The 27,739-nt window shown below is 33.0% G+C and overlaps 2 long non-coding RNA genes across 2 annotated transcripts; both read right to left on the bottom strand.

The window, feature by feature from the left end:
• Positions 1-2,012: 2,012 nt before the first annotated feature.
• Positions 2,013-2,829, bottom strand: LOC123670339. The gene is made up of 2 exons (XR_006745904.1): positions 2,509-2,829; positions 2,013-2,124 (listed from the first exon to the last, which is right to left on the bottom strand). It is a non-coding gene; the product is annotated as an uncharacterized LOC123670339 (long non-coding RNA).
• Positions 2,830-18,548: 15,719 nt separating this feature from the next.
• LOC123670333 lies at positions 18,549-25,371 on the bottom strand. Its single transcript, XR_006745903.1, has 2 exons — positions 24,965-25,371; positions 18,549-18,722 (listed from the first exon to the last, which is right to left on the bottom strand). It is a non-coding gene; the product is annotated as an uncharacterized LOC123670333 (long non-coding RNA).
• Positions 25,372-27,739: the final 2,368 nt, after the last annotated feature.

The following is a 27,739-nucleotide window of genomic DNA, read 5'->3' as shown; positions in this document are numbered from 1 at the left end:
TTCAACTTATCACGTGGTCCCATTTAAATTGAATAAAGATCTGACAATTACTTTATTAAGACGCAACGGTCATGTAATTGAAGTCGGTTTTTTTATTTTAATTTGCAAGCAAACAGAATTATGATATTGTAAAACAAATAAATGTCTACACCAAAAGTTAATTTAAACTAAACAGTCGAATTAGGAACCGCCTCCTTTTTTATGAAGCGCTTTGCTATTACAAATACTTTATTTGTCGATATAATTAGAATACGTTTGTGAAGTTGCATTTGTAAGTAAATATTAAGTAAGTGTCACGAGAGATTACATCATAACACCTAATGTCAATAGAGCCTTACCGACAAATTTATACGCAAAACATCTGATAACGTTTGTTCTAGTAACACTGATACTGTGCAAATACGTAAATGTTATGTTACTTTATTTAAAAATTAAAGTTAATTGGCCCACTTTTTTATTTTTACACTATAATCAATATTAATAAATCTATGACTGGAGAATTCATCCAGCCTACACCGGATCTTACGTAGATCATCGGTCCGGCGGGCCGAAGGACGTCCCACACTGCGTATGTCAAGACGTTGTCTCCACTCCAGGACAGTGGATTGCAATCGGCTGAACTGACTGATTGACTGACAAATTTCGTATTTTATTATTAGAAACTTACCATCCTTATCAAAATAAGCTATGAATGATCGCGTTCTGATTGAAGCTAGCGGAATATGCCAAAACGGAAAAAACCGCAAGAGATATGTACGCCTTTTTTATGCAAGGTTTTTTTTCCGTTTCAGCCAGTTTCCGTAGAAAATTTTTGTTTCAACCACGAAATTGGATACCGAAATTTGTTTTCAAAAAGCAGACGAAATATTCGTTTGTCTCCACCGTCCACACTTCTCAGAGGAATTTTTGAACTGCCTCGTTGGTATATAACAAAAATTAAAGGTTAAATTATCTTTTTAAAATACCTCTGTTTCTTTTATGAATACTTCTTATTTCCTCTTTTTGGGATCGATCTTTTTTGAGTCGATTCTTTAATTTTATTATTATTATTTTTTTTTTAGAATTTTTCTCTCCGTAAGAACCATCCTCGTACTATTTTACTACGTAATATTTTAAAAAAAGAATTAGCGAAATCGGTCCAACTGTTCTCGAGTTTTGCGCTTAGCAACACATTCAGCGACTCATTTTTATATTATAGATGACAGAATTACTTTGTTCTTTTGAAACTATTATATGTTATTATTATTGTCTCTAATCTAGTGTATGAGATAAAAATCGAATATTTTTTTTATTAATTTCTTTATAAACAGAAGCTAAGAACCACCATTCAATTGAGTTTCACCTTCAATTTGTAACTCAACTCAGCTAACTACACTATTAAACTTCAAGCCGATGATAGTTTCTTTGTAAAATGTGAGCATTTTTAATACCTATGTAGACACTAAAAATATGCGGAAATATTACATATATGTTATGTCGAAAAGAGATCTCTTCCAATCAACAGTCAGGAGAGGATAAGCAGTAAAAAAAAACCAAAATAGCTAAATACCATGCAGACAGATTAAAAATCGAGTAATGAAATCTTATAACAAATAATAAAACTTTACTAGAGTTGCAAGATATGTACCTCAAGTGAAGTAGGTAGTAAATTTATAAATTATGTGTGTGACTTGAGTCATAAAAAGGCACTCAAGTCGCAATACACTTACAAAATGTTTGCATAACTTGTTAACACATGTTTCATTCTGCAAAAGCAATTTTAGTTTTTCTTAACAAATTTCCATTTCACTACAAATACTGTTTCGGACAAATCTTAAGAAAGAATAGTATCTATTGTTTTTTACAGAGAAGTAAAAAAATGAACATTATGGGCTAGCAGTAAAAACAATGTCGCCATTAAAATTTTAATTTTTATTGTAACTCTATTTTATATTTAAATCAAATACTTTTTATTATTTAATAGATATTTCAACTAGTTTTACTCTAAAATAGCTAAGAAAAAAAGGAAATTAGTTAGGACATATGATTTAATTTTATAAGATGCATATTTGATTTCCATATATAACCAACCTGACTGCCACTCGTACACTGGACTCATCGCTAGCCATTGCTGCATTTGATCACCTGTAGGAAACATTCTAATATAATTAAACATTATAAAAAATACAACTTACATTCATATTTAACAAAGTAAATTGTACAATCTCCTGATTAGGTTTTGTACTATAAATAATTTAGGGTATACTTCACAATTTTTTTATCAGTAAATAAATAATAATAAATTCAATTATTTTTGTAATGCCATTAAATAAAAAATGCAACATAAGAATCAGAACCAGAAAATAGATAAAACAATGTAACTTTATTGATTCTCAATTACGAAACGTGAAAAAAAAAATTGATAATTATTGACCTAAACAATTCGTGTTTATAATAATGCTCTTTTATCTGATTCAAATGAGTTCACAGACCGCTACTGTGCATGATACAAATTAAGCAATTACTTACTATACACGGTAGAATCTTCACTTTTCGCTTAACTAGATCACATTTCTTTTAAGACAGCATCAAAACGACACGCTAAATTAACACCGACTGTGATTTCCGTCCATCTTTCACTAACATTACATTAATATTCTTATATAATAGAAAAGAGACAGATATTATTAATTCATATAAAGTACAACAAACATTTATAAGACAATTATTTAATTTACACTATTATAAAAGGTTTCGTTTATAAACAATCAAATTTAAATAATAAAACGACCGACACCACAACTCCGTTACCGCACAAATTGACACTGACAGCGTAATTCATTCACAAATATCGCCTCGAATCCCCAGAGCGATCATATGACATATTGACATATAGCTACTGACATTGACAGTCTTAATTTATTATATATCTGTGTACCTACATTCTTAGTCCGAGGTACCTACACTGTTTTATATTTATTTATATTTCAATATGTTTAATATATCATAATTTATAATGAAATTAGTATTGTAAATGGTTTATTATATATGAGCATTGTAAATGCTTGAAATATCAACGGCAGCGATAAGATGAGATAAGATATTTTTACGGAGGTACGCTAGATGTCAGCCTTTGTTAAAATGTTTTTTACATGTTGCAAGAGATGGCGCTATCGGCAAAAATAAGAAAACTGAACTGTGTTTCCAAGTAATATTTTTGCTAAAAGCAATTACTTGTACATAAGTTTCCAACTATTTAGCTTACAAAGCTTCATTAGTTAAATTACTCACGATTGGGCCAAAGTATAATAAACTGGGAGTTAGACGACATGGAAACGTTTAAAACGGAATTTATTTATGTCAACTTAAGTTACTTAAAAAAAATTCTAATTAAAAAACTTTTTACCTTTTAAAGCTATGTTCTTACATATTAACAATTTATTTGATATGATATATCCAATAATATTAACTACGAGTAAACACTAATATTAATTGAATGCTACATTGTTACTAAGAATCAATAATTAACTCAACTGTATACTAACAGCAAATGTAATTGTGTTCGAATTGATCGAAATAGTCTCTACGATCCCCTTGAGATTATTGATAACTTGTGTTCATTTTCTAGAATAAAAAGTATTTATTTCAAGTAGAATAGATTATAAAACTATGAAACAATATCCATATACGAAAATTCGTGACTGAAAAAATCAAACAATCAAGTTTCTCCATCACATGATCAAACATACGCTTTCACACGGGTTCTGATTTGTTCCTAAACGACTCTCTACAGGTCATTACAAGAATTAATATCTCTGTAGTTTTATAGAAAAACTAAATGTGTCATTTTACTCGTCATTTTGTACGCCTTTCATCTACCTCCATTAACATTAATGAAGACAGAGAGTTACTAGTCTTGAAAAATATTCAAGCTTAGATATATTAGGCTACTTACATAAGTACCTATATGAAGAATATTGTCTGAACAAAATTCGATATAGGTAGATGTTGTGTCGTGCATTTCTCTAGATAACAAGTTAAAAAAAATCTACAGATGTTTTGTGTCAAACTATTAGATAAATATTAATAAGGAAGCAGTAGTCGATGCGCTAAATTGGTTCCGTTAGGGGTCGCGTCTGGTCATTTTCTATGCTCATATTGCTCTTGTTTTATGTATTTCCGGACCTCACTCATATACCCACATCGACGGGATTCGCAAACTACTGGAAGCTTTTGCATGATATACTTTACATAATTTAGATTGCCATACAGAACTGATAATATTGAGAAGGATAAAAAGGCAGAAACAAGAATGAATTTATTATGAAACAACTTTTTCGGATTTTATCGCGGTTTATTAAGTTTTTCAGATGCCTGACGTTACGGATACTTTACAGCAACCATGGTCACGGGCCTCATACTCCGTGTAGGAGAAGGGTATGACCATCATCTACTTCAGTATGACGTATATATAACAACCAACTCAACATGTTCTCTAAGACACGGCATGGAAGCCCACAAAGACAGACACCCAGACCGAAAGTAAGTACAAATATCCACCCCAGAACTAAGACCATATCAAACAATTATCATATAGCTATGAACCTTGTTCACTAAGCGATATATTTTTGTTTATTTTTACTCTATAAAGTTTATGCTTCAATTAAGCATTTTATAGGACAATTTCCCATTTTTCGAGTGACTCTCAGTAAGCCATTTAAGCATTCAGATGTTTATGCCAGGCTATTACAGCTACGTAAACGCTCTGCTCTGGTCGTTGTAACCGTGTACAAAGATAAACGTGTATATTTTTTTAATACGGTAACTGAAGCAATTTTTTTATTCGATTTTGTACTAAATTCATCTGCATTTTTAGGAACATTTAGAAGATTAGTATAGCGGTGTGACAGTGTTATAAAAGCTGCGCATTACAACTTGTTTTGTTTGGATTTTTTATTATGATGGCTGCTACTGTGTCTCGTGGTATCAGGTGGTCGCTGAAAATCAGTGTTGAAATTTAGAAGGTTTCATCGGTCCTCGGGTTAATGTTACAAAATACCGCTTTTTTTAGTATTTTAAAATTTTTAATTGTCAAATTAGTGTTGTGCCTTCATCTATTTTCTTTAAGTTTTTTTAATTATGATATTTACGGAGAATGGCGATCTGATACTGAGTAATGAGAGGCTGAAAGATCCATGAGGATCCAATGATTTTGTTTGTTTTTGTCCATGTTTTTATGACGTTCATGAGATTTTTTCCATTAGTATGTTTCCCGTGAATTTGGGAAGATAAGTCGGGCAGTGGATTACGATAGCTTAAAGTGTATCGTAGTGATTCAGTAGTATTCAGATTCGTACATCTATGTTATATATGTAACATATACATATATACATTACGTATAAAAATATACAAGTATGTATGGGAAATTCTATAGCCTTACTTATCACTAAAATTATCGCTGGATATGGAATGTAGAGATATAAATATACTTTTTTTTAGTTACTTGTGGACAAATTCCTAATAAATTGTACATCCAGTAAACGATTATCTGGTAAAGATAGGCATAGGGCACACAAGCTACACCTGTGTAAAAATATAAAGTATTATTGCATACCATTCAAGAATTATAATGTTTAACTTCTTACAACTTGAAATAAAATCCTTGATAAATATTTTCAATATAATCAACCGAACACACAACTTAATAAGTAAATGTAAATTCGATTCAAAAGCGCGGCGAATAATAAAACAGTTAATGTATGTAATGTTGAACATTTGATGTCTTATTTCAAATCCAGAAGTATTTAAGTATACATTTTATAGCACTTTAAAAGTATATTTTTTATTTACTTGCGTTTTAAATTATTCTTAAGCGCCCGCTTTATAGCGCTTTTATCGTAAATCCTCTGAAAATTACATAAAAAGTAATAGAAAGTTTGCTAGGAATATAGTAGCCTACTTTTATTATCATGAATTTTTGTTTATCCTGTGGTCATATAATCGCTATAAAATCTATTTAAAATATCAAGCAGATTTTTCAATTCATTAGAACTTCAGTATCGTAAATTTGTTGTATACACTTCTAAATACCTATAGTATACATAGACTACTTAAAGATATCAAATAGATATTGAAGGACAGTCGATCTGAAGTCATTTATCTAATTAATCGCCTGGAGGATAAGCATAAGGCCTGATATTTTATAAAAAGCACAGGTAATTTATAATACGTTGATATTATATTCTTTTATTTTTAACGACATTAAAAAGAGGTCCTATACTTACAGAGCGTACAATTAATTACTTTAAAAATAATCTATTTTATATTTTCATAATAAATAGTTACAGGCAGAATTTTGTTCATCATTTGAATTATCTGGTGTCTAATTTTACCCTGACATTATATAGTTACAGTCCTGTACGACATACAGATATAATCAGCATCGATACGATGTCCGGAAGCCTAGATATGATCGACTAGGATAATAAGCTCGTTATTAACGCGACGGCCGCCCGCGGCGTAGCCAGCAACATCAAAGTCTACATCCCACTTACTAACGGTGGGACGAAATAGCTACAAGTAGGAAGCCAAATCAAATACAATCAAGTAATGCTAATAAATTAGATACATAACACCGTTTAACTAAAATAATGTACTCAAGTCAGTAATAAAATCCTTAAAACCAATGCTTTCACTCACTTTTTGAAGTTAATAAACCAATCTCAACTACGAGTGTATGGCTACGCATACACATTTACATAAGTAAATAAACATTTAACCACGCATTACAAACGGCGAAGTTAATAAAGGTTGTTGAAATACCAACGTTATAAGATAGTTACTATCTGTTCGTGACGCAGCCCTTAAATGATACACATCAGTGAGTTATATTGATTTTTCACTATTGCAGATTCTTTTGAAGCTACGACGACTAGAGACCTACCACAATATACCAACACAAAGTGCATCTATGAACAGGTCAAAGCTAATTATGCCTTCTGTGACATCTTGATAGTTCCAAGACTTATTTATATCTAATTCAAGTCTGGTAAAGACATATTTTTATTTATTAGAAAAACTTGAGTCATCAGAAGTATATATGTTACATATAGAACGTAAGGTGTACCGTGATACTTGGGTAGTTAAGAATACCACATATGACCTAAATGTTCTAGTAGCATGAACTTAGCTTCCAAACTATATACAAATTTTTAGGTAGATTTTTAGATTAATTAAAAATAGTGAATTTAAACATTACTATATTATAGTTCATCAATTTATACACCTATTACAAGAATTGATAAACAAATAAACATCGCAGCCTTAAGCGTAACAACGAGTAACGCGTAACAACATATCTTTACGGCGAACCTTTGCCGATCCCATTCATTTTAATCCTTACCCAATATGTGTCTAAAACTATCAGAAGTCATGCAACTTTGCGGTTACGATACATTAATACAATTACGGTATATTTTGGAGTGTTTTCCGTTACATCGGAACAAAAACATTTCTCTTAGTAAAAGCAATACTTAACAACTTGTAGAAAATATTTTGAACTACAAATATTACTTGTATATCTTGTTTGGAACGACTTTGAAAAAATTATGAAATCAGTGTGTTTATATATACATTGTGAAGCTCCAACAAATATGCTAATCAAGGATACTGTTATAATAAAACTAACTTTTACCCGCGACTTCGCTCGCATTGAATTTTTTTAAATGAAAAGTTACCTATGTTACTTCTAATACGTCCAATAATATGTGTACAAAGTTACAAACAAACTTACATTCACATTTATAATATTAGTAAGGATACAAAAGAGCAAGTTTTAAACGCTACGTATAAATGCGAAACCTTAAATAGAAAAAATATAAAAAATAACAAATTTTTAAACTAAAAAGTTTCTAGTTGGAACTGCTCGGAGCCACATAGTATTTGAGGCAGCGTAGGTTGGAGAGTCTACTCTAGCGACTCTAGACTTCATCAAGCGGGCTCGCTCCATTCAGAGGCAGACATTCAGAGTGCCTTTTAGCAACCGGTAGTCACTGCTGGTGTTAAACTTATTTACCACTGAGAAATTTCTGAATACGCATCTTTTATTCACCACTATGAAATTTATCTTGTTCCTCGTCAAAGTATCAGGGTTCTGTAATGTCCACCACCTTTGAGGCTGCTATTCGAAAAAAGACTTTATCAAGAAGAGACCCTTAGTCCCGAGAATGTTGACAATCATCTGCCTCCCTGTGAATTCTGTGTCTCAATCCGTGTAGCCCGATTTTCGATTCGTCGCGGTCTTGTACTCCAACTTTGGTGTTGAATTCACCCATAACAACGTTGTAGAAGAACAATGTAGTGTCATATATGGCTTTTCTTATATCCTCATACATGGCCTCAACTTAATCCTCTTGACGACGACGTTGGCGCATATACCTGTACCACTTTCGGGTAGTGCCTGTCAGTGAGTTTAAGTTCTAGGTACGCTACCCGGGTTGACAAACTGTTGACTTCCACAACGTTGCTAATAAGAGACTTGTGAACCAGAAAACCAACGCTTCTCAGCCTGCACATACTTGTATATATAAGTATATATGACATTAAAGCAAAATGCTCACACCCAAATAATCACTTGAATAAATGACGAAACGGTATTTCATTCTTCCGTATACAAATTCGAAAAATTTACTCTTGTATGAATATTTTATATTCAAACATTTGGTATAAATCAATCGCTCAGGGAGCAACTTACACTAACAGACTATCGACATAAAATATGCAACGATTAGTTAGTAACAGTAAATGACCAAATAGCATCGATCCATATTTCGAGTTACAACCGGAGTGCCCTCAGGAATTAACCTCAACGTCGTAGGATAACAGTCACTAATCCCAGTAGGCCGAATTCTGGACGCTTCTGACATTTCGATCTATGAATGTAAGGTAAATATATATATATTTCAAATCATAGTTTGTTTTGTTTTTGTTAGTTGTTTTGTGATACTTGTTATTTACTTTATATAGGCTTCCTTTCCTTGCGATTTTCAAAGATATATAATAATTCAGGCTTTTCAATAATATGATACAATATGGGATCAGTTCAAGTCGCAGTTATAATATAAGTAATATTTAAAATTCATTTTTGTCCTATAATTGTTTAAACCCAAATTTTCGGCACGTGAGTACTTCTGTGGCCCGAATCAATTTTGAATACGGTCATATGATACATAACAATATGTCCTGAAAGCATATAAGTACCATTATTGAAAGTCAATATTTGTAGTGTTTTTGTTTTCCTTTTCATTTGAAATTTAATATTCATATTTGTCCTATGTCCTAGGTATACCTAACTTTATCTTTTTTGAGATTTTCAGATGTTTGTCTTCTTTTACAATTTGTCAAAATAACCATTTAATAAGTGCAGTTAATAAACGTTTCAAAAGCACAGCTCTCTGGCCAATTTGTTGGAACAATTTTCATATAAATTATTACAAAAAACACTTGAGTTCGCTGGGTAGTGCGCCCAAAATACTCTGCCAATAATGACTACAGCGGGAATATGTTTCCATAATCGCCATATAAGGTTTTATATTACGGTCGGTAAGTTGATTTTGATGACGTCTCGTTCCACTCAATACGATAACGTTACCTTTCAAAATAAAATTATATAAATTGTATAAAATTCCAAGATGCTGTTTTTAGTAAATACAAAAAGACATTATAAGTAGTTAAAATGAACCAGTTTTCTTCTCCAGGGGATGGGGTTACAAATTATGTACTGACGTCAGTCGCATGTTACCTATAACACTGGCATTTAGTTCCTAAGTAAGCTACTTTAGGAACAGACGACCGTGTGTGTGAATCATAGTTATTTATTACTAGCGACCCGCCCCGGCTTCGCACGGGTGCAATACTTATACTAAATATACTACAGAATGTCTTTATTTATAGTATAAATAGCTTATAGCATGGTTATTAACATAATAACAACAACATTCAAATATGCGTCGTTAGATTACACGTTGTTACAGAATGCGTTGAAGAAATAAAGGTGCACTGCTCGTTCCCTGTAGGTGATAGCATGATAATATGTAGCCTATATGTTGATCCGACTTCTTAATAATATTCGTGCCAAATTTGAAGTAAATCCATGCAGTACTTTTTGAGTTTATCCCGGACATACATACAGACAAACAGACAAACAAACAAACAGACAAAAATTCTAAAAACTATATTTTTGGCTTCGGTATCGATTGTAGATCACTACCCAAATATTCTTTTAAAAAAATATTTAACGTACAGTTTTGACTTTCCTACCATTTTATTATATGTATAGATTTACGTTTGACATTTCTTAGAAACGTAATAGGTCATATTGCGTAGTGGATTAAAATGCGTAGACATACTAAAATACTTTAGTAATAGAGCCGTTTTTGGATTAAAATAAGCGAAGTTTATGGGTTTCGACCCCATTAAATGTAACGTAGCGAAGTTTTGATTAGATCTATGTTCAACCCTTTCATATAAACGCAACTTGAACATACTTATTTTTATTGTCAAATAGTTTATTTTACTTTATGCTACAAATGGATCTTACCCTTTAAGAGTAGCGAAGCAAAGAGAAACGGAGAATACTTGATTTAATAACTTGCTTTGTATTCCTTATTTTCTTTTGACGAGTAGGTACTTATTTGGTATATAAATGTATTTCTGGAATGTTGAATACATTTTTGTATAATTAATTTCAACTTTTATAATTGAACAACAATGTAGTGTAAGCATATATAGCTTAGGAGGTAAAGATTATTGTGAAATCTGTACGATTCTGTAGAAGTTTTGAAAAATTTATATTCTTCAAATTTTTGTGTATACCTACAGGCTGAAAACAGGCAAGCAGCGTCTTCGGTGAAACAAAACCAGCCCTGCGGTTACCAAGCCGCCTGCCCCGCGTGGTGACTATGGGTGACACACATGAGTTCACACCATTTTTGGTGCGAACTTGTGGAGGCCTATGTCCAGCAGTTAAATGCGATTGGCTGAATTGATGATAATAAGTAAAGAAATTTTTGTAGAGCAGCTCGGTGATGAAGATTTTATTATTATCCTTCTACTTCAAGGTCTTTTACGATCAATGTAATAAGAGATTAGAAGAAGATTCCACAGATTCGAGTGTCCAAAAAACTCTATTAAACTATTTTTTTGTTAATAAGCTAAATGGTAGCAAAATAAACAAGACTAACTTATATATTGCTAAAGTTTAACATAAGGTATGTTATAAAACTCGAACAATGTACTCAAAGGAAATGTAAAGGTTGCCATATACAGTAGGTACGAATATATAAAAGTAGAATAACTAAACATTCTTGAAAATGTAATCGATTGAATTTTCATACTTTTCAAAGAAAATCATATGACCTGTAATTTAAGAAAGCAAATTTACCTCTTTTTTACTGAAAATAAAAATACTCTTTTCTTGCAGTTGTATGGTAAAAAATTGACATAAAAGGTCTTTGTAATACTAACGAATAACGATATGCTTTGTTGCAACTATGTTGTCACAATGCGCACACGTTATATTCGACTATATCTGACTTTATTTTCAGAGATAAAATTTTCTGTATTTCAGAGAGAAATGTTGATGTAGGATATAAACATACATTTGATTTCTGCGTAATGCTGCCTGATTTATCCAATCGAATCTATTATAATATGTAGTCTGTATTAAACTGTGGTGGTCAGTCGATCATTAAACTTGTTTTTGCTTTTCGTACTTATCAAATTTCGTTGCAAAGATATTGATTTCTATATTTACAAACTTTGATGTTTATATATTTATTTTTTATTTTCATTTCATTTGCTTATCTCTTCTTCCATTTAAAGTTTTTAGTAAATACATTCCAGTTTAGTATTATTGTCACACTTGAAATACGTATATGCAAATCTTACGCAAGTATTTGCTAAAAATTTTAATAGTTTAAGTGTGTTGTGTCTAGAATACAGTTCCTTTCAAGATTTTATTTACGAAGTTTTGTAAGTTATGTCTAGAATACAGTAGCTTAGAAACATATATAGCTGACCTAGATTCTATTACAAATTGATTTCATTCTAAATTTTTAAATAGAAACTTGAAGATTAATAAAAAATTCGTTTGAATCAAGCTTTGTATTTTAACAAACATTTCCGTCTACTAATTGCTTTTAGGTATACTTATTTATATAACTTATGTTCTTTGTTTGTGAATATGTTAAAAACGCAAAGCTATGTATTTAAATCGAATTCTTTTTTGATAAATAGCTGTGATGACGAGAGCTAAGTTTAAAAGTAAGTAAAAAAGCTTTCTTTCTCCTTTAAAACTCTTAAAATGAGAAGATGATGTTGTCAAACACAACGCAATACACCAAAGAGAATCCATATATTATCATTATAGTAGTACTAGTGTTGTATTGAACAAAATAACAATAATTGTGTTCGCTCGCGAACAAAAAAATCGACTTCAATTATAACGACAAGTAATACAGCGTATGTAGACGACAAAATAGTCAAATAATTACGCGTTATCAAAAATTACTCAAAAAGTAGTCATCAAATCTCGATCAAATTTAAACATAACAAACAAAACAAGCATCAGCTTTCGATTAGAATAAGAATCATCTGAATTGGTCAAGTAAATACACATTACTATAGATAACTCAAAAAGTACTTTCCAGATCTCGATTAAATTTAAATGGAACTACATGACAAACACCACCTTTCGATAAAAAAAATTCACAGAAATCGGTCTATCTAGTAAAAAGTTCTGAGGTAACATGCATAAAAATACAGGTGAATTGAGAACCTCATACTTCTTTATGGAAGTCAGTTAAAACTTAACTTAAAAGTACGAGCGACCACTTAATTATCAATACTTTTATTAACATAGTTATTTTATAATTTAAACTAATGGTGCTTTGTTTGTTAGAAACGAAATCGAATTTATTAAAATTAGCAATTATAATACGAGTTGACATTCGATATCTTTTATACTTAAAATGAAAGATTTAGGGCCATTTAAAGAGATTTATTGACGTTTTTTAAATTATACGTAGAGTTCGCGGTCGCGGCGCACTCAATCGAATCTATTACCGATTTGATCTGCGTATCTTACCGTTTCGTCCATTAACATTAAATAACCGTGTCAAAGCGATAAAGATGTCCTCAACGAGTGAAAGATATACATATTTATAATAAGAATAGATTTGTTGGGGCGTGATAGAGCCACGTTTAACGGATTTAACCTCGACTTACGTAAAAGAGGTCAAAATACATATAAACTACGATCTTAATATGTTCAAATCCAACTCGGCATCATTAGATGTTATTTAACAATTTACTAATAAAATAACTTTTATAAATATAATTAAAATATTTTATCTACAAATGGGAAAGTCCGAATTTGTTTTATATTTCGCGGCGTCCATACAAAGTACGAGTTTTATAATTTCCCGTTTTGAATTTTAATTCGTCTTTCAAATCGGAAGATAATTTGTTGTTTAATATGATTACACTACATTATTATGATTCGACACAACATTTTATGGTTTCTCATTAATAGATGTAGGTCGATGTATGTGTAAGTCACGAAGAGTACTATAAAATTTTCGAAGTGCAGTTCAAACGAGTAGAATTTACTTTGCGGCGAGTTCAGAAAGTATTGTGCTGGCTCGGCATTGTGCAACACGTCTGCAGGCCTGTTTGTACGCCACTCGGCGCTCGTGTGCGCCTCTATTATACTAAACATCTACATATTGCACGGTTTTTAACACTTAAGAAGCCGCATTATTTCCAAGTAGGAGATATGTCGAAATACCTTCTCTAGCTTTTTACCCTACGAGTGCTAATTAATATGTAGTTTATATGTAACCTACCTTCATGATGGGCGCCTCATTTATAAGCGCAATATATACTATAAATTTAAACATCTAAATACGACATCAGTGCAACTTTTATTGAAATAGTGGTCTTATAAAATTGCATTAACTATATTTAATATACTCGTATTTGTATTGGCTACTCTGATGAACCGTTATGAAATAAATTATTTAAAATCTGAACTCATAACGATTCGTCCCTTTACGCTAATCTATTAAGTGCTGAAAATGATTTACACAAAAAAAAAAATTGTCGCTTTTTATACTATACATACTAAAAATCTAAATCAGTATTTAAAGACTCAATTATCAATTTACATTGTAAACGTCAAAATTAATAAAATATTAAAAATTAAATAGTATCTTTAAAAAGCACGCAAATATTCTTGATTTATACCGCACGGTCACTGACAAAAAACTTCTGCGGTTGAAGTGTTTTCGAGTCAAAATTCAATCAATCAATTAAAAAATTCAAGTGGGCTTTAAAATAACAATCGAATCGTTATTTTAATATAAAAAGCTGAACAACCCACAAACGATTATAGTAACATACGTGACACAGAACCAGCCGTCTAGTAATATCGCTTTAATCTCACGCAGGATTCTATCCTAAACTTGAACTCTCGTGTTAATCAAGACCTCTCTGATTACACGACGTTGTTGCCGACGCGTTCCGTTATCCGGGTATAAAATTTGCATCAACAAGTGCGAGGTATTAATAATATTCAAATCAGGTTTCGATGTTCACGCTCACGCTAAGTACGTCTTGTGGTTTCACTTGTTTTTATATCGATTTTTCTCCCAAACATAGTCCAATCTCTTTGTTACCATCTAAAGAAAAAGTGATTTTAGGCGTTATCACTCATCATCATCATTTCAGCCTATCGCAGTCCACTATTGGACATAGGCCTCCAAAGGTCGCGCCAAAAATGGAGTGAACTCATGTGTGTTGCCCATAGTCACCACGCTGGGCAGGCGGGTTGGTGACCGCAGGGCTGGCTTTGTCGCACCGAAGACGCTGCTACCCGTCTTCGGCCTGTGTATTTGAAAGCCAGCAGGTGGATGGTTATCCCGCCGTCGGTCAGCTTTTTAAGTTCCAAGGTGGTAGTGGAACTGTATTATCCCTTAATCACCTCTTACGACACCCACGGGAAGAGAGGGGTTGGCTATATTCTTTAATGCCGTAAACAACTTTAGGCGTTATATTTTTAAAAAATTGAAGTGCAATGATCATTGTTTACCTATTAAGTATGTATTAAAACATTTATATTGTATTTTCTGTTGGTTGGCCTCAATAAATAAATAAAAATAAAATAAAATTTTAAAGAAATATAGGTGATTATATTATATATCAGTACGGAACACTTTGTATGCGCCTCGCAATGAATTCAAATGCTATAGACTATATACTTAAAGAAATAATATATTTCACGTTCTGTAGATGTACCCGTTTACGAGTCTACAGCTTTTCTTTGCTCTATTTTCGATAGAATTTCATTATTTATTGCTTACCAGCTAATAATCGTAACTTCGTGTCCATAAAATATTTGAGTACACCATTTCTTTCTTCTCACTTTTATATTTCAACAATACGATGTTCTATTTTCAACTAAAAGCGAATGACAGCTTAACTTTTCTCCTTCATGAAAGTTTGTCATTAAGATTGAGATTAGATTAATGTCATTTCGCTATTGTTATTTGTTTTAGGTAAAGTTCGTTACTTATACAACTATATTTTTTTTAATTTTCACTACAAAGAGTAGTATTTCCTTCTCTAGGTATCAATCAATTACTATATGAAAATTCGTCTAAATTGTTAGACTTATTTTCATTAATCGTACATACTGATCATTATTATTAATCAATGGAATAAAACCGTTTCTATAAAGACAGGTCTTTTAGTTTTTGAAAAATTATTTAAAACAGTAACATACTCCACAGAGTATCTTTAGTACTGAAGACATTTCGGCGAAGTGGTTGTGATAATAAACACTAGCGGTCACAGGCTCATCGTGCACACAATTTGATAAAAATTGGTTCAGTGGTTTCGGAGTTCATCGTCCATATACATCGTGACACGAAATTTATATATAATTTTCTACAAATTATTGCTAATGTTGCTTGCTTATTTTATTTGTTTGGTGTACAATAAAGTGTTAAATAAATAATAAATAATATATATATAAGATATCATCATGGTTATCCTGGTCTGGACGTTTGATTTTGTGCTTAATTCTCTCCAGATCGTCGACAAGAGAAACAAGATTCTTATTGTACTAAAAAGTATTCTCTTTTGAGTTATAACATTGATGTCTTAGAATCTCTCTCTAATTTTCTTTTCAACGTAGGTCGTCTCCCCCGTGAGCTTAAACTGTTCTCATAAATTAGAATCGGTTCATTGGTTCAGCCGTGAAAATTTAAGATGCAAATTTGTAAAACTGATATTATAATTATACTACAAAAGCTGAACTTTATGGCGAGTTGCAAAGCTCGTCTGTATTCTTTGAAATACGAGAAAGCTAGTGATTGGTAAAATTACTAATACTAACGTCTGTTTTGTGAGGTCCTGTACAACGAGTCTGTATAGAAAGTGTGCGTGTGTGTGAGTTGGAAATTTATACGTCTCGCTATTTGTGTGTGTATATACATGTATGTATATGTGTGCTAATATACACATCTTAGAATTTGTTACAATAATATTTGTAACTAGCAATACCAGTGCAAATAGTTTGCACTAAAAAGTAAAAAATTACCGACTGTTCATCATGTTGATGTTGTTTCAAAATTAAACGCGTCATATATATATATATATAAACTGGTCATCAAAAAAATCGGCCCACCTGCGTTTTTACCGATAATCACGTTTTTTTTAAACAAATCACAACAAAACTTTTTAGTACTGAATAATGTTTTATTGAACTTGTTTATTTACAACAATTTAATCACAATTAAAACATCAAAATGTTTTTTTTTAAGATTTTGATTTAAAAATCAGAATCTTTAATTTTACACGATTTTTTGATTAATTTTTAATACGCTCTAGTTTTTTAGTCTTAAATGGTATGCATACAATTGTTGCAATTTAATATTGCGTATTCCCTCCTCTTGCTCGAATGACGGCCTGCATCCGCCGTTTTAATGACCTTATCAAGATTTTAATGGTCTCTTGAGGGATTCGGTTCCATTCTTCCCTAATGGCGGTTTCCAGGTCTCCTAATGTTGTAGGGACTGGATTACGGGCTCTAACCTTTTGTTTTAGGGTGTCCCACATATGCTCTATAGGATTGAGATCGGGGCTTCTTGCTGGCCAGGACATTACCCGAATGCCAACCTCTTGAAGGTAATCGGTGGTGATGCGCGCTACGTGTGGTCGTGCATTATCATGCATTAATTCAAAGTTTTCTCCAATATAGCCGGCATAAGGCATCACATGGTCTTCTAAGATCTCTGTGATATAGCGTGCAGCAGTTAAAGACCTCTTCGTATGAAAACCAGCTCCGTCCGTCCAGTCAAAGATATTCCACCCCAAAACATTACAGAGCCCCCACCATAACTGACAGTTTCCTTTATGCAACACTGGGTATAACGTTCACCTGGCCGTCGCATGACATTACGGCGTCCATCAGAACCGTGTAAAGTCATTCGACTCTCATCACTAAAAAGAACTGACTCCCATTGGCCTATGGTCCAGTTGATATGATTACGTGCGAATTGAAGTCTGGCTTGTCGATGAGCTGTGGTCAATTGTGGTCCTGTTGCTGGCTTATGTGGTCTTAAATTCTGCTCACGAAGTCTCCTTCTTACAGTACTGTCACTTATAGCCAACCCCGATCTTCGTGTAAGCGTCGCTGGGGATCAACACCAGATAGGTGTCGATTCCGTAGAGCTGATAACACTATAAAGCGGTCATCTCTTTGAGTTGTCACTCTATGTCTTCCAGATCCAGACCTTCTTCGATACTGCCCAGTCTCCAGAAACCTTTGGTAAACTCGCCGAACTGCAGAACGGCTCAGATTTAACCTCCTGGCCACGATACGTTGACTTATGCCTTGTTGCAGCAAAGCCACAACTTGGGCCGCCTCAGCTTCTGTAGTGTTCATTATTTTTAGTCAAAATGAATCAAAATACAGCCACAGTAAATAAACTTAACGTTATTAACAAGTAATTCCTACAAAAGGCTCTTCCGGACTCAAAGAACGATTCGAATTTGTTACGATGTAAAACCATCAAATCAGTACTCAACAGTGTTTCTGTATAAGAAATGGTTAAGTACCTTCAAGTTCAATAAGATTTACGACAAATAAGATGCCAAACATCGTAACCGACCCTCAAAATAAAAAACAAACGTGTGAAACAGCTTATCTGTGAAACAATCGATAAATATTAAACAAAAAGTGGGTGGGTCGATTTTTTTGATGACCTGTGTATATATATATATATATATATATATATATATATATATATATATATCATTTTAATAATTAATTAATTTACAAAAACAAAAGCTATAATATTTTTTTTAGTTGTGGATGCCGGTAGAGCAAGCAATTATGTATAAAATGATATATACATAATTTAAGTGGAGTAATTATGAGGTTTTTTCTTAAAAGGGAGGCAAACATCTTAATCATAGCGTATTAATATATATAATAATTATATAAATAATTATAATATCATTTATTATAAGTAACTATATCATTAATACATAAATTTAATAATTGAAAACTGAGCATTGTTGGAAGTTTCAGAGCCCGAAGAAGAACGCGAGATAGTGACGCGAGGGTAATCGATTTGCACGCTCTTTCAAATGGGTCATCAGGGCTCAGGATATCAAAACTGCGAGAAAATATAATAAAATCTATTAGTCAATTAAATCGTCTCAAAGAAGCATTTTTGTTTAATTATCTTATATTTTGTACATTTTTACTTCACTTGTAAATATTATATTACGTATAATTAATTTAATGATATCATTGTTGAAGTATACAATCGTTAAAATACGTCTAAAGACGCCTAAACACCGGTTATGCGTTCGATTTTTGCTAGAGTCAAATATTTTGATTGTATTTGATAAAAGATCTATTTGTTAATTCTAGTCGCTACGTTGCTACGAAAGTAGTTACTTTTTAATTTTCATAGTTTTGTACAATACTTGAAAATCTACAATTATAACACTAAACGTACTAACGTAGGCGATAGCGTCTGTTTTTTTTTTTTTTTTTTTTTTTTGTAAAAAATGTTGCATATTTTTTTTTTTAATATTTGTTGTCAGTTGATTTATAGCAAAAGGGCGCAGCAAATGTGTAGGTGTGTCGCTAGGGTAAGGAAGACTCTGTAAGGGCGAAGGGGCGCCATTAAGGTGAAAGGGTCGACCTGTAAAATTAGAGGCACCGTGGAAAATTATTGATTTTTAAGATCTGTGTCATAAAGTGTAAACGCAATAATAAATATCCGTATATCCAATAAAATAGTTACCGACATTAGTCTGTACATAAGAGAAAAGGTATTCTCTGTTTTAAGGAGTTAACAATCATCATCATCATTTCAACCTATTGCAGTCCACTGCTGGACATAGGCCTCCACAAGTTAAGTTAGAACTCATGGGTTTCTCATTTCTTTGCTCATTCTTCTCATTTGTCGGCCCGAAGACACTGCTGCCCGTGTTCGACCTGTGTATTTCAAAGCCAGCAGTTGGATGGTTATTACGCCATCAGTCGGCTTTTTAAGTTCAAAGGTGGCGGTGAAACTGTGTTATCCCTTAGTCACCTCTTACGACAGCTACGGGAAGAGAGGGTGTGGCTATATTCTTTAATGCCGTAGCCACACAGCTTCATTAATGTGTAAATATTATATTTCTACTACAATTATGATCAACTAACACATTTAATTTTTTTGTGCCCTTGCACTAACACCCTGCGATAACACCACTATCCAGCCCCATGGGTAAACTGGTCTCTTTTACTGATAAGTTCGCCCTTTCCAACTGACATTGTATAAATACTAAGTATTTTTAAGTGAATTATAGTAAATAATATATAAATTTGTAATTTTTTGTAGTGTATATAAATGTATTTCAGCACATTATTTAATTTTTGACAATCGATAGCCGTTTCCTTCTTGTATAGAGGAGGAAAGCAGTTCAGTAACTAATAAAAGTATATTAATTATATTTATCACAACTTGTACCAATTTCTTATTAGTTATAATGACCTGCTTTCAATTTGAATTTGGTAGCGGTAACAATGACTTTTCTTTGAAATATGGGCAATATCTCTTACACTACATTTTTTATTGATGTTGAGAAAATGAGAAATTATCTTTTTTATATAAATTACTCATAGATATGTAATTTTTTCACACGAGAGAAGGGTGTAGGAATTTAGTGATGGAAAGCCATATTTTGTAACCTTTGATCCCTGGTGAGGTGAAAGTTTAAGGTCTTAGTTCGGCACAAAATTTTGACAGTTTCATTAGAATAAAAAAATAAAGCATAATACCAGAATTGAGTTTCGTAACTTTTTATATTAATAAGTATATAATGAATGACTAGATTTAAAATTAATCAATTTTTAAAAATTAAAGATAGCAAAGGATCCGTTTTTACTATATTTGCAAAATTATCTAATATTTATTTATGTTATACGACTATAGTTCGGCAAACACGTACGGTACAAGTAGTTACCGTAGCCTATAAACGTCTGCAACACCAGAAGCATCGCAAGCGCGTTGCCGACACTACCCCCGAACCCCTTCAGGAGCTGTGTGTGAGTAAGGTACCCTTACTCACATAGCGGGGGTGCGTAGGAGGCGCTAGTTAATGCAAATGCAATGTCGGGCCGGGATGGGAACCCGGTCCTGCTAGACATGGCGTCGTCGGCATTGTTCAGAGGTGAGCCGGACAGTCCCCATGGAGGAGAAGTCTGGCCTTTTCGCCGAGGCCAGCCGGTCGCTGGAGGGATCCTGTTGCCTGCCGATCCAGGACCCTCCAATTAAAGCGGCTGAAAGCTCCCGCAGGGGTTTGGTCAGTATTGCACCCTCAAGTGCTGAAGCCGACATACGGTCTAGGATTGCCTATCCGGGCGTCCTGGATATCACCCGTAAATTGGTTCCCCTACGATACCAAAAAAAAAACCCTTACTCACACACACACACGAACACAACACAATTTGAGAGCAGTATTATTTAGTTGTTATTTTCTGTAAGGTTAAGGTACTGCTTCAGTCAGGCTGTTCTAGAATTTGAGCACGATATATGCAGGTGTGCCCTACCTCAAAAATATTATCAAATATTCAAATAGCTTTTACAATTTTATTAATCTTTTTATTCGAATAAAATAGACGTTAAACAAATAAAAATAAAATAAAACGAAGGTTATATATAATTTGGCTAGGATTAAATTCGTTTCACTGTAATCTCAGAATGCAGCACATAGATAGAAAAATAAATTTATGAGAAATTATTATTAGCTTCCGTATTGAAAATAATATAAACAATTCTGTGGTTTAAAATTAATATGTTAAAGTGTAGGTTTAAGGAGCTAATAGGGTCATGCGAGGTTTAGTTAAATAATAGCACGCATTGTTCCCGCGAGGGCGTTCGCCCCGACATGCGTTGGCGCACGCCGTGTGACTGTCGCTCTGCAACACTCACTACAGCACATTTGTTATTACTGTTAGTTTTGTTTTGAAATACAAACTTCGAATTATGTCAAATATATTTTTTGAATTATAAATACAATCAAAATCTATGAAAGAATCATATCTCTAAAAAATAGTTCCAACCCACAGCGGCGCGGCTCGGATAAAGACTGCTCCTACTGGGAAAAAGATGCATATACAAATGTTACATGCTGAATAATAATTGTGTTTGCAGGCAAACGAAAAAAAACCGACTTCAATTATATACAAGTAATACAACGTAGGTTGACGAAAAAATAGTGAAGTAAATACGCATTATCAAAGATTACTCCAGAAGTTGTAATCAAAACTCGATAAAATTTAAATGGCACCATATGACAAGTATCAGCTTTTGATTAAAGTAAGAATAATCAAAATCAAGTACACCTAGTGAAAAGTTATACGGTATAATACAACATAGCAAAAAGTCGAGTAAATACGCATTATTAGATATAAATCAAAAAGTACTTGTCATATCTCAATTAAATTTCAATGGGACTAAAAATCATCGAAATCGGTTCACCCAGTTAAAAGTTCTGAGGTTATTATACAAAAAAAAAAAAAATACAATCGAATTAAGAACCTCCTCCTTTTTTGGAAGTCGGTTAAAGAGAAAAAATTTAAAAATAATAAATAACAAACACATCTTAAATCTCGCTACACAGTGCAGTTGCTTTAGCGTTGATTAAAGCTATTTAAAACTTACTGAATCAACCCTTATGAGTTCACACCATTTTTGGTGCGAACTTGTGGAGTCCTATGTCCAGCAGAGGACTGTGATAGGCTGATGTGTGTGTGTGTGTGTGAATTAACTATTAAATGTGCTTTAAGACGTTGTTCGCTTCAGCCTGTAATATCCCACTACATGGCATAGGCCTCTTTCCCCATATAGGAGAAGGATCAGAGCTTAATCCACCACGCTGCTCCAATGCGGGTTGGCGGATATATTCCCTACTACGAGTAACGATCGCTATCAGGTGTACATGATAACAACCGGGACCAACGGCATAACGTGCTCTCCGAGGTACGGTGGGGAGACCCACAAGGACTGCACAAACACCCAGACCACGGCAAACACCTGTATGGCCAATACAAATGTTTTTCATGTGCAGGGATCGAACTCGCAACCGCCAGCGCAACAGGTACAATCCATGGCTGTAACCGTTGCGCCAACGTGGCGTCTAAGACGTTGCTTCGTACCAAATTTCAAAATTCTGAGTTCACGGGAAGTACCCTGTAGGTTTTGATTCTCTTGCGAGTGTCGAAAATTTGCAGCATAAATAGCTGAATCTTTTGATAGCGTTGGTTTAGAAGCTTGATTTTTTCACAGCTTCAAAGAACAGTTAATTTGAGTACTGGATATGAATTTCAGCTTAATACCTTCACACATTCCTGAGAAAAGGGGTCTTGACAGACAGACGGACAACAGAGTGATCCTATAAGGTTTCCGTTTTTTTCTTTTGAGATACGGTACCCTAAAAATCTCATGAAACTTCATAAAATATGGACAAATGTAGACCAAATTCTCATAGATCTCATAGCTTCTCATAACTCTGTATGAGAATTCGGTCTGCATGTTTTATAAGATTTTACCCATAAGGTTTATCTTTCTTCTCGCATGACGTCAAAGCGCGACATTCGAAATAATTCAGTTATGGCATCTTTATGAAGTTATCACGTTAAACTATCGTCCGTAAACCGATTTCACAGCCAACCAATTTTTTGTGCATAAAGGTGAGTTACTTAATCTTACAGTAATATGTACATATTGGTGTTTACTTGCAAATGAAAAAAAACCGTCTTCAATTTACATTGACAAGTAATATAAAGTAGTTGAAAGATTAATCAAATAAGTACGCATTATTGGTGATAACTGAATAAGAACTCGTCAGACCTCAATCAAATTCAAATGGGGCCACATGACAAGCAACAGATTTTAATTAAAAAAGAATCATCAAAATTAGTCCACCTAGTAAAAAATTTTGAGGTAACATTCTTTGAAGTCAGTTAGAATACATATTCTAACAACATATATAATGTAGGCTGTTATTGTATGAAATAAATGGTGTGGAAAGTAACCATGAAATAAGACGAAAACAATGTGAATATTGAAACTGAATAGCGTGAGATTTTCATAACACTTTCTTAGTTCTCATGACTTTATATCTAATAATTATATACTAGACCCGCATTAAGATACTAGATAAAAGATAATTTATATGATAAACTTTAATTCTTATTAAAACGAAAAAAAAAAACACTACAAATATTTTTATAAAGTCAAATTAAATTAGAAGAAACACTCGTATGTTAAATCGTACTCGTGTCTCATTTTTACGTATTCACTTATAATAGCTACAATGTCTATTTTTGTTATAATTTAATTATATTCTAGAAAACAGCGTAGCTTAAGGCTTCGAGATGAGATCCGACTGCGATCTTTATATGAGTATTTAGTTTTTTCTTCTTTATATTATTAAAATAATTCCAATTGTTTTTTTTTTGTCTCATTCATCGTAAGAAAATAAAAAATTCTAACGTTTTGAGCTTCAAATAAACCTGTATTTATTTTGTCAGTTAAAAATAAAAAGATCGAAGTTGTAACAATGTATGTACAAGAAAGGATAATACTATACATAATTTAAATAACTTAATAGTTGCGGTATTATTTCGTTATAATCATAATGGAGTTTCCTAAATGGAAATTCGAATAAATACTTCGATAATAATAATTAATATCACCTATTGAAAACATAGACACAATGCTTAACATACATTACGTGCGTGGGAAGCGATGGAAAACCCCACTGACTTAATTATGCCGCTTTAAATTTAAGTCTTAATAATTTAAAATAATAATCGTCGTTCAAAATTATAATATTACATTAAAATAAAATTGTAAAAAAGTGTATTATCTCTTTGTGTAAGCGTTAAAAAGACTCCCGTATCGACTGGCCGAGACATGTGAACAGGTATGATTCTTACTCTTTCCGGTTTTCATTATAAAATCAGCCGCACCGGAGTTGCACCGTCTAAGGCGATATTTACACGCATAATTATAGTCTGTCAAAACTCGTGCACTCGCCACGCCTAGCCCTTATCTTCGAGCTATACGTGCCATATTGAAGTGACCCGCCTCGACCGGTGCACGGATGAACATATCTCTTTGAACTTCATTGAGGCTAAGATTAAAAGAAGCCTTTTTCAAGCGCAGTTGAAATTAATGAATGAATTTGCTAAGGGCTTAAATTAAGGGACTAAAGAAATTCGAGATGATGTCATCCACGTTGTATTCAAAGTAATTGAAGTAGTGCTCTTATTGAAATGAGAAGTATTAATTAAAAAATTAAAGGCGCATATAGTAAGCGAATATGAGGCTCCTAATCTATAAGCAAACTGTACCGTAGTTATATAAGGTTTTATAGGGACGGGGTGCGCGGGCGTCGTGGACGCGCGGAGAGGGGGTGCGTTGACCTCGCGCCGGGTTTACGAGTGCATTTGCACAGTGACACCCCCCCGCCGGCCACCGCCCCGCCCCCGTCGCAGACGTGCGTGCACGCAGCTCGCCGATTCTCGAAAACGCAAAAACAGACCAATTATGATTGATACCACCAGCCGACGACCGTCTGAACCGAGAAAAAGTTAAAAATTCGCCAACGAAAATGGATTGATGTTGACTCGATTCACGAAGATATAAGGAGTGCGCGGCCGCTGCAAAAAAGTTTGATTTACGACGGAACGGCGCGTTCATATTTACACGTATATGGCACACAACTTGTTCGCAATCTTATAATAACCGCGATCAATCTATTACTGGCTCAACGAAAGTGTCTCTATTTAAGTGTTGGCGTAGTCTGGGCATATTTCTCGCGCTTGCAATGATACGGGCTGTTTATAAAAACGTCAACGATAGACTTGTCACGTGTTCTTGACTTGAGAACGATGTTTAATGTTTTAATTGCACCACTTTATCATCGTTGGAAGAAATGTTGAGATATTTTTACTAAAATACGGTTCATATTAACTTGTTTTAATGGTAAATAACGAGAACTTCACAAAGGAAGTCGCATTTTTTGTGTCGTTACCTAGTATAAGTTATATTCGTTAATACGCAATAAGACAGTGTGACTTTTTTGGCTATAATTATTTCCACCGTCCATTTTATTGACTAATTTAAGGATGAAAAAATACTTAATGAACTTACGTGAAACTTCAATAAAAGACTAAAATTTAAGAAGACTTTAATTTAAGACAATTAATAAAACATCATAAACAACATTAAAGATAAACATTCAAAACAATCACACATCCAACACTAACTCTCGAGTTTATTTAAAATCTTCATACTTAAGCGACCACACACTAAGTGACGGTCACCGGAGGTTACTGTAGTAGCTGCGAGAAAAAAGTTTTGAGGAACAGCTTCTAGTCGGCGTTGTTTGAGCAGGCGCTGAGCAAACACGGCCGCGCATTGTCCTCTGCCACTCTTACATAATTATTTTTAAGACGTGCTTGTTATACTGCTTCGATACAATTTGGTGTAAAGTGTAATAATATTACATATAAATATTACAAAAAATAGTAAAATTATGTTAGATTATAACTGTCAGTTAAGGGTTGTTGCAGTTATTTTTAAATGACTTTAATCAACGCTAAAACGACTGTACTGTGTTGCGAAGTTTAAGGTGTGTTTGTTATTTGTTATTTATGAATTTTTTCTCTTTAACTGACTTCCAAAAAAGGAGGAGGTTGTCAATTCAATTGTATTTTTTTTTATGAATGATACCTCTGAACTTTTTGCTGGTTCGATTTCGATGTTTTTTTTTGTTTTAATCTAAAGGTGTTGTGCGTGTCATTGAAATTTAATTGAGATCTGACAATTACTTTTCGATTCAGGTATATCTAATAATGCGTATTTACTTGACTATATCCTACGTTGTATTATACCGTATAACCTTTCACTGGGTTTACTTGATTTTGATTATCCTTACTTTATTCGAAAGCTGATGCTTGTCATGTAGTCCCATTTTTATCTGATGACTATTTTTTGAGTAATTTTAGATTACGCGTATTTATTTGACTATTTTTTCGTCTACCTACGTTTCATTTATCAGCAAACATAATTATATTTAACATCTTTTATAAGCAATTTGTGTGTGGAGAAAAAGTATATATTTATTTAACATTATATTAAACACTGACTTAAAACAATATAAATAAATTTGTTACATTAATCTATAATAACATTTTACAAAGCAAACATATCTTACAAAGCAAGTTAATTGGTTTATTTATAATTGTAACAAAAAAAAAAAAAACCGATATCAATAATTATTTCATCAAAAGAACATGTCCAGAATATAACTTGTTAAAATCAGTCATCGTAGCAAAATAGTAAAAAATTATTGGAGTGAACGGGAATTACGTTAAACATATGATAGAGTAAGATCAATCAATAACGCAAGCCCTCTCCGTTAGTATACACGAGCTTCGTACTTCAGATACAGCTAAATTATTGGAGCCGATCAAATTTGAACAACGCTACAGTTGCATCGTAAACTTGTTTTTAATTATAAAATATTTTGATAGCGGAATTCGAGACGTTTATTAAGACTAATAACTAGACTAGGTAAGGTTTGATTTGAACATTATTGTAGCAAATAATAAAATACCCACTCTTGTTACTTTAATGGGTAAAAAGAAATACTTAAAAACTTTGGTACAACTCTGTTGTGTATACTGTCTAAAAGATTCTGATCTTTGAGGAACCTTCAAGAGACCGTCGGACGGTTCAAAACTACTAACAAAGTACGAGTAGTAACTAGCGATAGATTTCTCACACGATTTCTATGGTGTTTATGTCGAAAACCTATTTCGAGTAAGTAAAATCATCAAATACATGACGTAATACTTGGTTTGAAACACTTGGATCGAAATAAAGGAGCTGGATCTGATGTTATATGTTTCTTTGCAACGGAATGTTGTGATGGGCTCTCCTTACCACTTTCAATAATATACAAACGATCAATAAAGTCTGGATATTTTCCTACTGCTTAGAAAGAGTCTAGAGTTGTAGCAATCCCAAAATCTGGGTATATTGCGTCCATAAAAAAATATAGACCTATTTCTATTTTACCTGTATTCGGTAAAGTATTTGAAAGAATAATAAGACCCACA

The sequence above is a fragment of the Melitaea cinxia genome, chromosome 1, assembly GCF_905220565.1.
Source record: "Melitaea cinxia chromosome 1, ilMelCinx1.1, whole genome shotgun sequence".
In the NCBI taxonomy this organism is placed as follows: domain Eukaryota; kingdom Metazoa; phylum Arthropoda; class Insecta; order Lepidoptera; family Nymphalidae; genus Melitaea; species Melitaea cinxia.
Note: the sequence above shows the minus strand (reverse complement) of the source record. Positions and strands in the feature narration are given on the sequence as shown.